Source organism: Schistocerca serialis, chromosome 4 (genome assembly GCF_023864345.2).
Source record: "Schistocerca serialis cubense isolate TAMUIC-IGC-003099 chromosome 4, iqSchSeri2.2, whole genome shotgun sequence".
Lineage (NCBI taxonomy): Eukaryota > Metazoa > Arthropoda > Insecta > Orthoptera > Acrididae > Schistocerca > Schistocerca serialis.
The window spans coordinates 586304907-586315237 of NC_064641.1; the positions used below are offsets into that span (position 1 = coordinate 586304907).

The 10331-nt window shown below is 43.5% G+C and overlaps 1 pseudogene; it reads right to left on the minus strand.

Annotated features, from left to right (window-relative positions):
* Positions 1-2452: 2452 nt before the first annotated feature.
* On the minus strand, positions 2453-2570 carry LOC126475909 (5S ribosomal RNA; annotated as a pseudogene).
* Positions 2571-10331: the final 7761 nt, after the last annotated feature.

A 10331-nucleotide genomic window follows, 5' to 3' on the forward strand; every position in this document is an offset into this window, starting at 1 on the left:
GCAAAATGTGTACTCAGGCATTGCTAGACCACTGTGCCGTCAGCTCCTAGCTCATCAATACGGATGTAACGGGCTGCGAAATGTCGGAACTTACGATGGAATAATGGACCTACGACTGCAGCTCTGGTTCCGACAGGTTTGAAACTTTAAAAATTAGGAACTCAAATAGCAACAAGAATGTTAAACTTAAGTTTCTCCTGGCGCTATAAAAATTTAAAACAACTTTTGCGAATACAGCCGGGTGACGTCTTCAAACACCACCGATCTGTCGTCAAGTGAAAATGCCGTCATTTTAAAGATACATATGCAACTAGAGAGGGCCGTGCAACGAAATTTAAATTTAAACCTTCAGTATGCGGGTTACAACGACCAAGAAACAAAATACGACATATCCAGAAAGACAACACACACCGAACAGTATACCACAGAGAGGAAACGACGCGACCAGAGTGAAGCGAACTGAACAGCTCTCCGTTTTTGGAAATCAAAAGAAAGGGCCGTGACAGGATAGAGGTAGATAATGATTCAAATACAACCAGAAGCGAAATTACCTCTGATACTGACGGACGAACACTTAATATACATCATCTTTCGGCAATTACTGTAACACATACGTACGAGGAGCGTTTAATAATTAATGGAACACTCAATTAAAAAAATCAGGCTGGTTTAATTTAGGATTCCAATACATCATATTATTCCTCACTCTTTTGGCTACAGAATCCAATTTTCAACATAATTTCCTTACTGGGAGACCCTCCATGCCCGTGTGGTACCACTCTGTCAGGCGACGCCTGAGCCAACGTGTTGCTGCATCAATAACACCTCCACATCATCCACGTACTGCTTCCGGTGGAGAGCATCCTTCATTGTGCCAAACAGATGGAAGCCGGAAGGTGTGAGATCTGGGCGGTAGTGTGGATGAGGAAGAACGGTCCAGTGAAGGTATGTGAGATCCTCTCGAGTGCGCAGACTTACGTGAGGTCTTGCGTCGTCAGGAGAAGAAGTTCGTTTGCGTTTTTGTGGCGACGAAAACGCTGAAGTGCAACTTTGCAGGAGTCACAGCCGTGTGCGGCCGGTCGGTACATGGAAGATGGGACAGGTTTGAGCAAGCGGGTTGCGATGATGACAGACGCCCCACCCAACGACTTACCGTGCTTTTTGTGACTGAAAAGTCTCCGTAGACATTCTACAAGAGCCTATGAAAACCTGCCATACTTTGGTTTTCCGCAAAAAGAAACTCAGTGACAGATCTGTGCTTGGAACTGACCTCCATTGCAAACGCCATTTTGAAGGCCACGCATAGCGCTGCCACCTATAGGAATTTCAGGCAACTACAGGGGGTGAATTGGGAATATTCCACGGTGTTCCACAAAAAATTCCGCATTTTCAACCGAATTTGGCCAACAAAAATGCGTTACTTTTTGAACGCCCATCGTACAAACACACTTAGCGAGGCGGCGCTGTGAGTAGCATACTGGACTCGCAATCGGAAGGACCACGGTTCAAACCAGCGTCCGGAAATCCTGATTTAGGTTTTCCGAGGTTTCCCTAAATCGCTTCTGGAAGATGACGGCATGGTTCTTTTGAAAGGGCTCGGCCGATTTCCTCTAATTTGAGCTTGTGCTCGGTGTCTAATGACCTCGTCGACAGAACCTTAAACACGAATCTTCTCCTCTTTCTCCTCGTGCAAACACTACAGACCCAGACGATTTGTTGCGTTACAGTCAGAACAAGAAAACTTCATCTGGAAAGATCAGTTCAGGATCAGTCTTCGTGTGCTTTTATACATTCTTCACTATACATAAGACACATCCAGTACGGAAAAGTATGTAATTTTCAGGAGGGCAGAATTAAGAGAGAACTTCCTGGAAAATTGCGCTTTCATATAAATTTGTGTAGCATATTGTTAACTCTGTATTTGAATTAAGTGAAATAAACCGCGTGTTACGTGGGTCAGACACATAAGCTCCAACTCACGGAACAAGTGTATTATGACCAAATACATCCAGCCAGTGGAATCCAATACGAAGTTGTTAGATGATCGTAAATTTGTGGAATTAGTACTTACGACACTACCTACTTAAACTACCTTTCTCCTCAATTAGTTTATCACTTGCGCATTATATAGATCCAAACTTTACTAGACGATTACCCACGTATAAAAGCTTACTAAGATTATTTCATAGACTATTTCCCACCTTTTACTTTTCATGCAAAGGGTCCTATTATAATGTAGGGTTACTCCTCCCGCACAGGCCATGAAGGCCCAAAGGTACTGACTGGCCGCCGTGTCATCCTCAGACCACAGGCGTCACTGGACGCGGACATGAAGGGCCATGTGGTCAGCACACCGCTCTCCCGGCCGTATGTCAGTTTCCGAGACCGCAGCCGCTACTTCTCAATCAAGTAGCTCCTTAGTTTGCCTCACAAGGGCTGAGTGCACCCCGCTTGCCAACAGCTCTCGGCAGACCGGATGGTCACCCATCCAAGTGCTAGCCCAGCCCGACGGCGCTTAACTTCGGTGATCTGACGGGAACCGGTGTTACCACAGCGGAAAGGCCGTTGGCTGTAATCTAGACTTGTAGTTTATAATAAGTAACTGCCTGTTCATAGGAAATTACTGGCATTTCTGTTATAATCCACATTTTCTTATGTGAGAGCATATTTCATATAAATTTCCCAGAAAGTAACAATGACAATCATTGGAGTAATGCCTATTACTTTATAATAATATAAAAACGATATAATTCACCTTAGCGTGCATCCAGCAATTAAGTTATCAGTCGCAACAAAAAATTACGCTCGTATCCTACTTCTACAGAAATGTTGCAGAGTGTGATGCAAGCCTTTGTTGGCTTCTCCATCGTCACAAAATTCTCGGAATATCGTATGGCTTAACGTGCATGCGTCCGCCTTCCTAGCTGAGTGGTCAGCGTAGATGCCTGCCACGCGAAAGGCCCGTGTCCGATTCCCAGTACTACCAAGGATTTTTCCTTGGTGGGAGGCCTACTGCAGGTGCAGTCAGCCTTGTGATGCCGGCTCAGGAACTACAGGAGTGAGTAGTAGCGGCTCCACGGTGTGGATAGTTGACAAAACGGCCGGGAGAGCCGTGTGCCGACAACATGTCCCTCCACAGCGCATTCATTGACACCTCGAGGAAGTAGGTGACACTGCCGACGGTCGGCATCCCTTGGGCCTCCACGGCCTTGGCACCTAACATCTCGTTTAATGTAGATGCCATGGACAACTTGGATGACACATGCTCTATTAGACAAGTAAACAACCAAAGGGCGAGAAATTTGCATGAACTCTGTCCCGTCTTGTTTGTCCAATTATAAAGCAGGGTTTCTATCAGAATTCAAGCAAAAACCTTCATCTGTCTTTGTAAGGTTACTTGCTAAGTTATCTCTGCTGCTACCCTAATAACACTATCCCAGTAGTTGCAAGCGCACTTTGTAATCTTTGTATTGCTATATTCCATAGCATGACCTGTACCAAGGCAATGTTCAGGCTCAGTGGGAAGGAGTACATCGTACTTCGGTTCACAGGGCGCATGTCATCTTAGACCCTAAAACTTCGGCAGCTGATAGTTTGGCGCGGCACTGCAAGTAGCGCTGAATAACGTGCAACTGCCTCTCTATGTATTCTCTACCTTTTTCACACACATTTATATCATAAACAACTAGCGCCACCACACAAGCAGGGATAACAAACGTGACGTCGGAGTTACATTCCGCTGGACTGTTTAGTGACAGTTAAAACGCTTGTTGTGCCACCGACCAACAATGAATCTGGTGTGTGATAAAAATAAAGTGGCACTAAAGTCTAAGGTCATTTTGCGTTATGCACGTAGCGTTTCCAAAAGATTTGGCCGTATTTAGCGGTGGCGTGGTGTGAAATGCGTTTTTCGACCACCGTCAAAGATTAGGGTTTCTAAGTGATTATCCTGGTTCAAAAAAATGGTTCAAATGGCTCTGAGCACTATGGGACTTAACTTCTGAGGTCATCAGTCCCCTAGAACTTAGAACTACTTAAACCAAACTAACCTAAGGACATCACACACATCCACGCCCGAGGCAGGATTCGAACCTGCGACCGTAGCGGTCGCGCGGTTCCAGACTGTAGCGCCTAGAACCGCTCGGCCATCCCGGCCGGCGATGATCCTGGTACACGTGATGTTCAAATGTGTGTGAAATCTTATGGGACTTTACTGCTTAGGTCATCAGTCCCTAAGCTTACACACTACTTAACCTAAATTATCCTAAGGACACACACACACACACACACACACACACACACACACATGGTACGCGTGATGCTGGTGCCTACCACATCCCACGCAATTCTGACCTATCATACTTTGGTCAGACCATCAGGACTGTGGAAGACCGGTGTAAAGATCGTGAGCATTACACTCGCTTACAACAGCCGAGAAAATATGCTATTGCAGAACAGTGCCTAAGTACCGGTCATCCTACGGAATATAATAACGTATAATAACGCAGAGATTCAGACGTGCACTGTGTAATGGTACTTGAATTACGTAACCATTACGGCACCTCATCTGAACCTCTCGATACCAGTAATATTCTACTGTGTTTCTGTGAAGTAGTTAACATATTTCTGAGACAACATTCCAATTTGATTTCACTTTTGATACATCTATATGTTTATATTGCAATGATAATATTCTTATGTGTATTCTTTCTTTTGTCACTATGATCTTTGACGTACTTGTAACTCTGATTTTTGGGCGCGTAAGCCATAGTTAGTTAGTTGTAGAGTTGTTAGAGAGTCGGACCTTGAAAAGTTCAAGTCGTGGACGTCATGTTGGAAAGACGAATATTGTCGTCAGCACCTAAAATGTGAACTTTAACAGTGACTGTGAGGAAGATGTTTTCAAGTATGTTTTGTATTGTGAAGTGATGTTTGTGTGTCACATCATATTGCAATAAAAGCAATTAAAAGGAAGTGTAACTTAATTTCGGAGTGTTGATTATTTTTTTACATCACCATTGTCCAACAAAAGTGTAAGTCCAACAAAAGTGTAATCTCCAAGAATGGTTTGAGAAGCGCATCTACAAAACTTTTGAATATAGCAGGGTAAAACCTAGGCCTCTTTGCATCCGAGCTTGGAATCATAACCACCTAGATTTTCAACGATTGAGCCATGATTTTACGACAAGACCAGCGTGGGAAACACAAAAATATGAGTGCCTAGTTTTTTCATTATTACATGAAATGACTATTAACAGTGCTCTAATGACACCTGCCACATAATATGACTGTTGTTGCCCGATAATGCAGTATTTAGCATCGTGAGCAACACCACAATCGTTATTAAAATTTTGACCTTTTTTGTGGTAGGGTTGTTAGAACTGGCAGTTATTGGAATAATGTTATCAAAAAATCACTCGAGATTAAATTAGTAAGTGACCATATAAATAGGTCTGGAGATTGTCGCTTAAGTTCTGCTTGAAATCCTGCTGCCTACCTGGTCAAACAGCAAAAGGTCACAGTTAATGATACTGACTGATCCTTTGATAATTAAAATTCGCTGTCGATAACTTCTGACGTTAAGTCATCTTTGGTTACGTGGTAGCGCTGGTTGTTTCCATTGTGTGTACTGTCCTTTTGCATATGCCGTATTATGGTTCTTGGTTGGCGTAGTCCCGACCACCAACTGCTTAAATGCTCGTTGCATTGAAAAGATGGGGTGTTCACCTGTCTAACGGCGGTTGTCGAAGACCTCACCCGGCCGCATTCCCGTAAATCGTTTGAGCAACAACAACGTTGCCAGTCGTATCCCATGAGAAGGGCTGTAAGAGTAACGAGTACATTTTGTGTATTACATATTTGTATTGTCGCGGCACATATCCGTAACAAAGTATAGGTTACTCGTTACTACCGTTACCGAACGTCATTGCTAACGCTCTTGAATTTTCCATTTTCATTACGTCTCTTTCCTGAACAAATTTGTCTCTTCTACGCATTGATGAACAGTGTAATTTCACACCTACTGCCTCCTATCCCTCGAACAATGCGACAACAAGTGGAATACTCATGGAATACTATGTCCCAATATGACATTCGATACCTCTGCGATTGCAGGATTGTTGAAGCGAGAAATAATGCTAATTTTTTTTATAAACAACACACACTGTTAGGCACCATATTTTCGTTGGGTGTCCCAGCGAGGTCGGGTGCGAAACTGTGTGCAGGGAATATATATTCCAATTTCTGGTAAACAATTGACTTTATATTGGATTCTAAATATAGCCAGTGTGAACTGTGAAACAGTTAATTATGTGATGCAAGCGCATGACAGGACTACCTGACTGGCTGCAGGTAGAGCGCAGCCTTTCTATCAGCCTCGGCACTAGAATGGGGAGGGGTAGCAGCTTCCTAGCCCCGACCCCCTTTAACCAGCGAGAAAGACCCCGGTACACATTTTGACAGCGGGCTGAGTGTATCTAGAGCCGTCTTTAAGGGATTGTAACGAGGAAAAATCCCCGCCTCACCAGGGATTGAACACGACGTTCCCGCTATACCACCACCGTCACTATGCCGAACTGTAAGTGATGTTATTGCTATTGTTTAGTGACGTATGTGACAGAAACTGGAATTTGCACCTAATTTCACAGACGCACATAACAACAAAAAAATCGCGCTTGTCTTGTATGTAGTCCTATAAAATAATGTGGCAACGAAATTTCGTGCACCTGAAGGTTGCGGGAAACGTCGTGCTGAAGCAAATGGTGCTACTACACATGACTGAAGCAGCAAACTATATTATTTGTAAAAGTAATAAGACAGCCGCAGACCTCATCCAGATCGATATGACGTGTATCCACATTGGTATAAAGGTCGGTTCTGGGGGAGGCCACACTGCTTACAGTCTCTACTTTTACCCTCTTCTCCACCCCCTCCCAATACCCTCTCTACGGTCAAATTTAACTTGCCGTCATTCCAACTTTTAATGTGACCCAAATGCCTAATTTTATAATGATATTTATACGGTAAAATACGTAAACATTTTAATATGATAATAATAATTTGTTGACATTAATACTTCACGGCATTTTCGCCATTTCCAAATAACTGCAGTTCAGAAAACGTAGCATTTTAAATCATTCAAAATTTTCAGAAGTACTTATGCCATACAGTTAATTTAAGAACAATAGTCGCAACAATCTCTCACAACGTAAGAAATTGAGTATACAGTCATTAGACAGGGTTACACAAAAATTAGTTATAATTTGAAAATGCACTAATTCACAAATAATGTAGGTAGAGAGATAAAAATTGACACACATAAGAGAAATGACGTGGGAGATTGAAACCAGAAACGAGTGCAAAAACTGGCCTGCAGATTACATTGGGCAGCGACGTATCAGTGATGCCACACGAGAATCGTGTATGAAGTGAGCTGCAGTGAAGAGGGAGTCAGATCATCCTTAGCCTGGCTAAGAAACACATGCTGGAAGGTGCGATTTTTATGCAGGGTGGCCTCAACCCATATTTCTGCACGTGCGAAAGATGTTTGAGGACATAGTTTGGTGACGATCGGGCGTTGAGGTTCCACGTCCATTATGCTTGACCTTCCAACTAAAAAAAAAAAGAAAAAAAAAGCCTCCCACGACGGTTTCTCATCATACCTACTGATATTCACGCGGCTCCTCTCGTCGGAGGTTCGAGTCCTCCCTCGGCGTGGATGTGTGTTGTCGTCAGCGTAAGTTTAAGTTAGGTTAAGTAGTGTGTAAGCCTAGAGACCGATGACCTCAGCAGTGTTTGGTCCCATAGGAATTTACCACAAATTTCGAAATTTCCAAAACGGACATGCTGTACAGTGCTGTTGACAACTGGTCCCTTGACGGCTGAGATGGTGAGCATTTGTTATAGAGAACATCGTCTTTGCTAAAAATCAATTATGATGCTAATTATTGCTTTTGTATCATATGAAGTGCCATCTGTTGGTTATTTTGTGCAGTTTTTTCTTTCAGTAAAATCTCATATTATTTCAAGCGTGTGTGTCAATTTTTACCTATGTACCTAAATTATCCCGTGAAGTATTGAATTTTCAAATCTTAACAGACTTTTCGGCCACCCTGTACGTCACATAGCGGTATGATTGCAAACACGGGTGTGCAGCTTATGGCTTCGCGAACGTGTAGATGCGAGGAGCGCTCTTTCTTACAGTCATTTCCGCTTACATTCGGGAAGTGAGTCTTGTTATTTTTTCCTCAGTGAGCAGGCGTTTTACCTTTTCTGTCTTACCTTTTCTCAGCTTCCTGCAGTTTGCCTGTTCTATTTGCAGACTCTCGTACCGTGACGAATTCGTTATTGGAAGCAGGTAAGGTCAACAGGTGGATAGTTGCCTTTAGATGCTTGGAATGTGCTCCACAAGCAATCAATAAGCAAGGCTAACCGCGAGTGCCACAAACTGAAAAGTATCCTATATTAAACATAGCAGGAAATTTCCCAATGTTCCTTATCCTTCTCGGGGTTGAGTTTTCATATTTCTTTATTCTCTGAGCGTTAGCTAAGAAATTTGGGAATTTAACTTTGTAAAATATGATCGCTTTCACAAAAACGTTTTATGGGTTGGGGACATGACACTCCTGAGGCCCAAAGCACCTTTCTCCCAGGGATCTGCGTCTGGTCTCGTCATAGATGATTATGACGATACACAGTACAGTTTGTGTTTTCTTTTTCATCGTAACTCTTTCGAATGATTGGCAGCTCTCCATCTTGATGCATTTAGAAGCTAATTGTTTCAATCCTGCATAATGAGAGACTCCTGCATTATGTATAATTTGTTGTCAATATATGCCACTCGCGGTTCGTATTCCGGCTGTATTCCATTATAATATTTGTTCTAGACGTTTAGAAGGAAGTGGTTTTGTCTTATTGTGTGACCAATCCACTAGTGTCTTCTCCTAAATGACTTTTCCTTTGTCAATTCGTCGCAGGACCACCTCGTTGGTAATTTTTTCTTTACAATTAACATTGACAGGCATCTCCAACACCGAAACTCAAATCCTTCTGTTGATTAGATTTCATTCTTTCCTACTGTCCATAATTCACAGCCATACATTTCTACGTTCCGAATGCAGTTCCTAATGAACATTTTCCTTGCTTCAGTATTCATTTTAGTTTAAAAAGAGTCTTTTATTCATGAACATTGCTATTGCTCCTCCAGATCTTCATGTTTTCTTTTCTCCTTCCTTTTCTCTTCCGTCTTCAGTTGTCTTCCTTCCTAAATACATTCCCTGACAAAAAAGTGGAGCCCCAGAGTATATCGTTGTATATGAATGTACACACGATCGGCGGGTATGTAAGTCATTATAGTTCAAAAATGTTTCAAATGGCTCTAAGCACTATGGGACTTTACATCTGAGGCCATCAGTCCCCTAGACTTAGAACTACTTAAACCTAACTAACCTAAGGACAGCACACACATCCATGCCCGAGGCACGATTCGAACCTGCGACCGTAGCGGTCGCGCGGTTCCAGACTGAAGCGCCTAGAACCGTTCGGCCTCCGTGGCCGGACATTATAGTTGCAACTCACTGTGACACGTAGAATAACCACCAGAATGCATTAGTGTTTTTAGTGTTTTAGTGTTTCTTAGCAGACTTGGTACAGTATATAAGGGAATGAATAGTGGCGTGTGGTGAGCGACCACTGTGAAGGACATGGAAATGACACGTACTCGTGTGAGACAGAATCGTCGGCAGTTGACACAGTTTCAGCGGGCCTTATTGTGAGCCTTCACTTAGCCAGCTGCCGGATCGTCGGGCATCCAGATGAGGAGAGCATTCAGATGTGACAATGGCGCGATGTTGGACCACATGCGAACATCACGTAAAGCACAGTCTTCGTCGAGGTTCCGATCGACCACGTGTGACCACCGCAAAGGAGGATCGCCGTATTGTGCACCAAGCACATCGTAACCCCTTCACACCTGCGGCTGACATTCGAAAACAGCTAATGGACTCCCTACAACACTCGGTGTCATCGCACACCATTGGACTTGCAGGAGTCATACTAAGGAATTACCATCCGTGCGTCGGCTGCCGTCACAACACAAACTGCTACGTTTGCAGTAGTACTGTGACCGGAAGCATTGAGCGATGATGAATTGCGATGGATTGTGTTCAGCAGTGAATCGTGGTTCTATATTACTCCGCTTTACTATTCTCACAATGTTTTGGAGAGACTCAGCAGTGTTACCCTGGCGTCATTGGTGGGAAACCATAGGGTACACCTTGTGTCACGTCTGTTATCGATTGAGCGGACTCTGACGGCACAGCGACACGTCACGG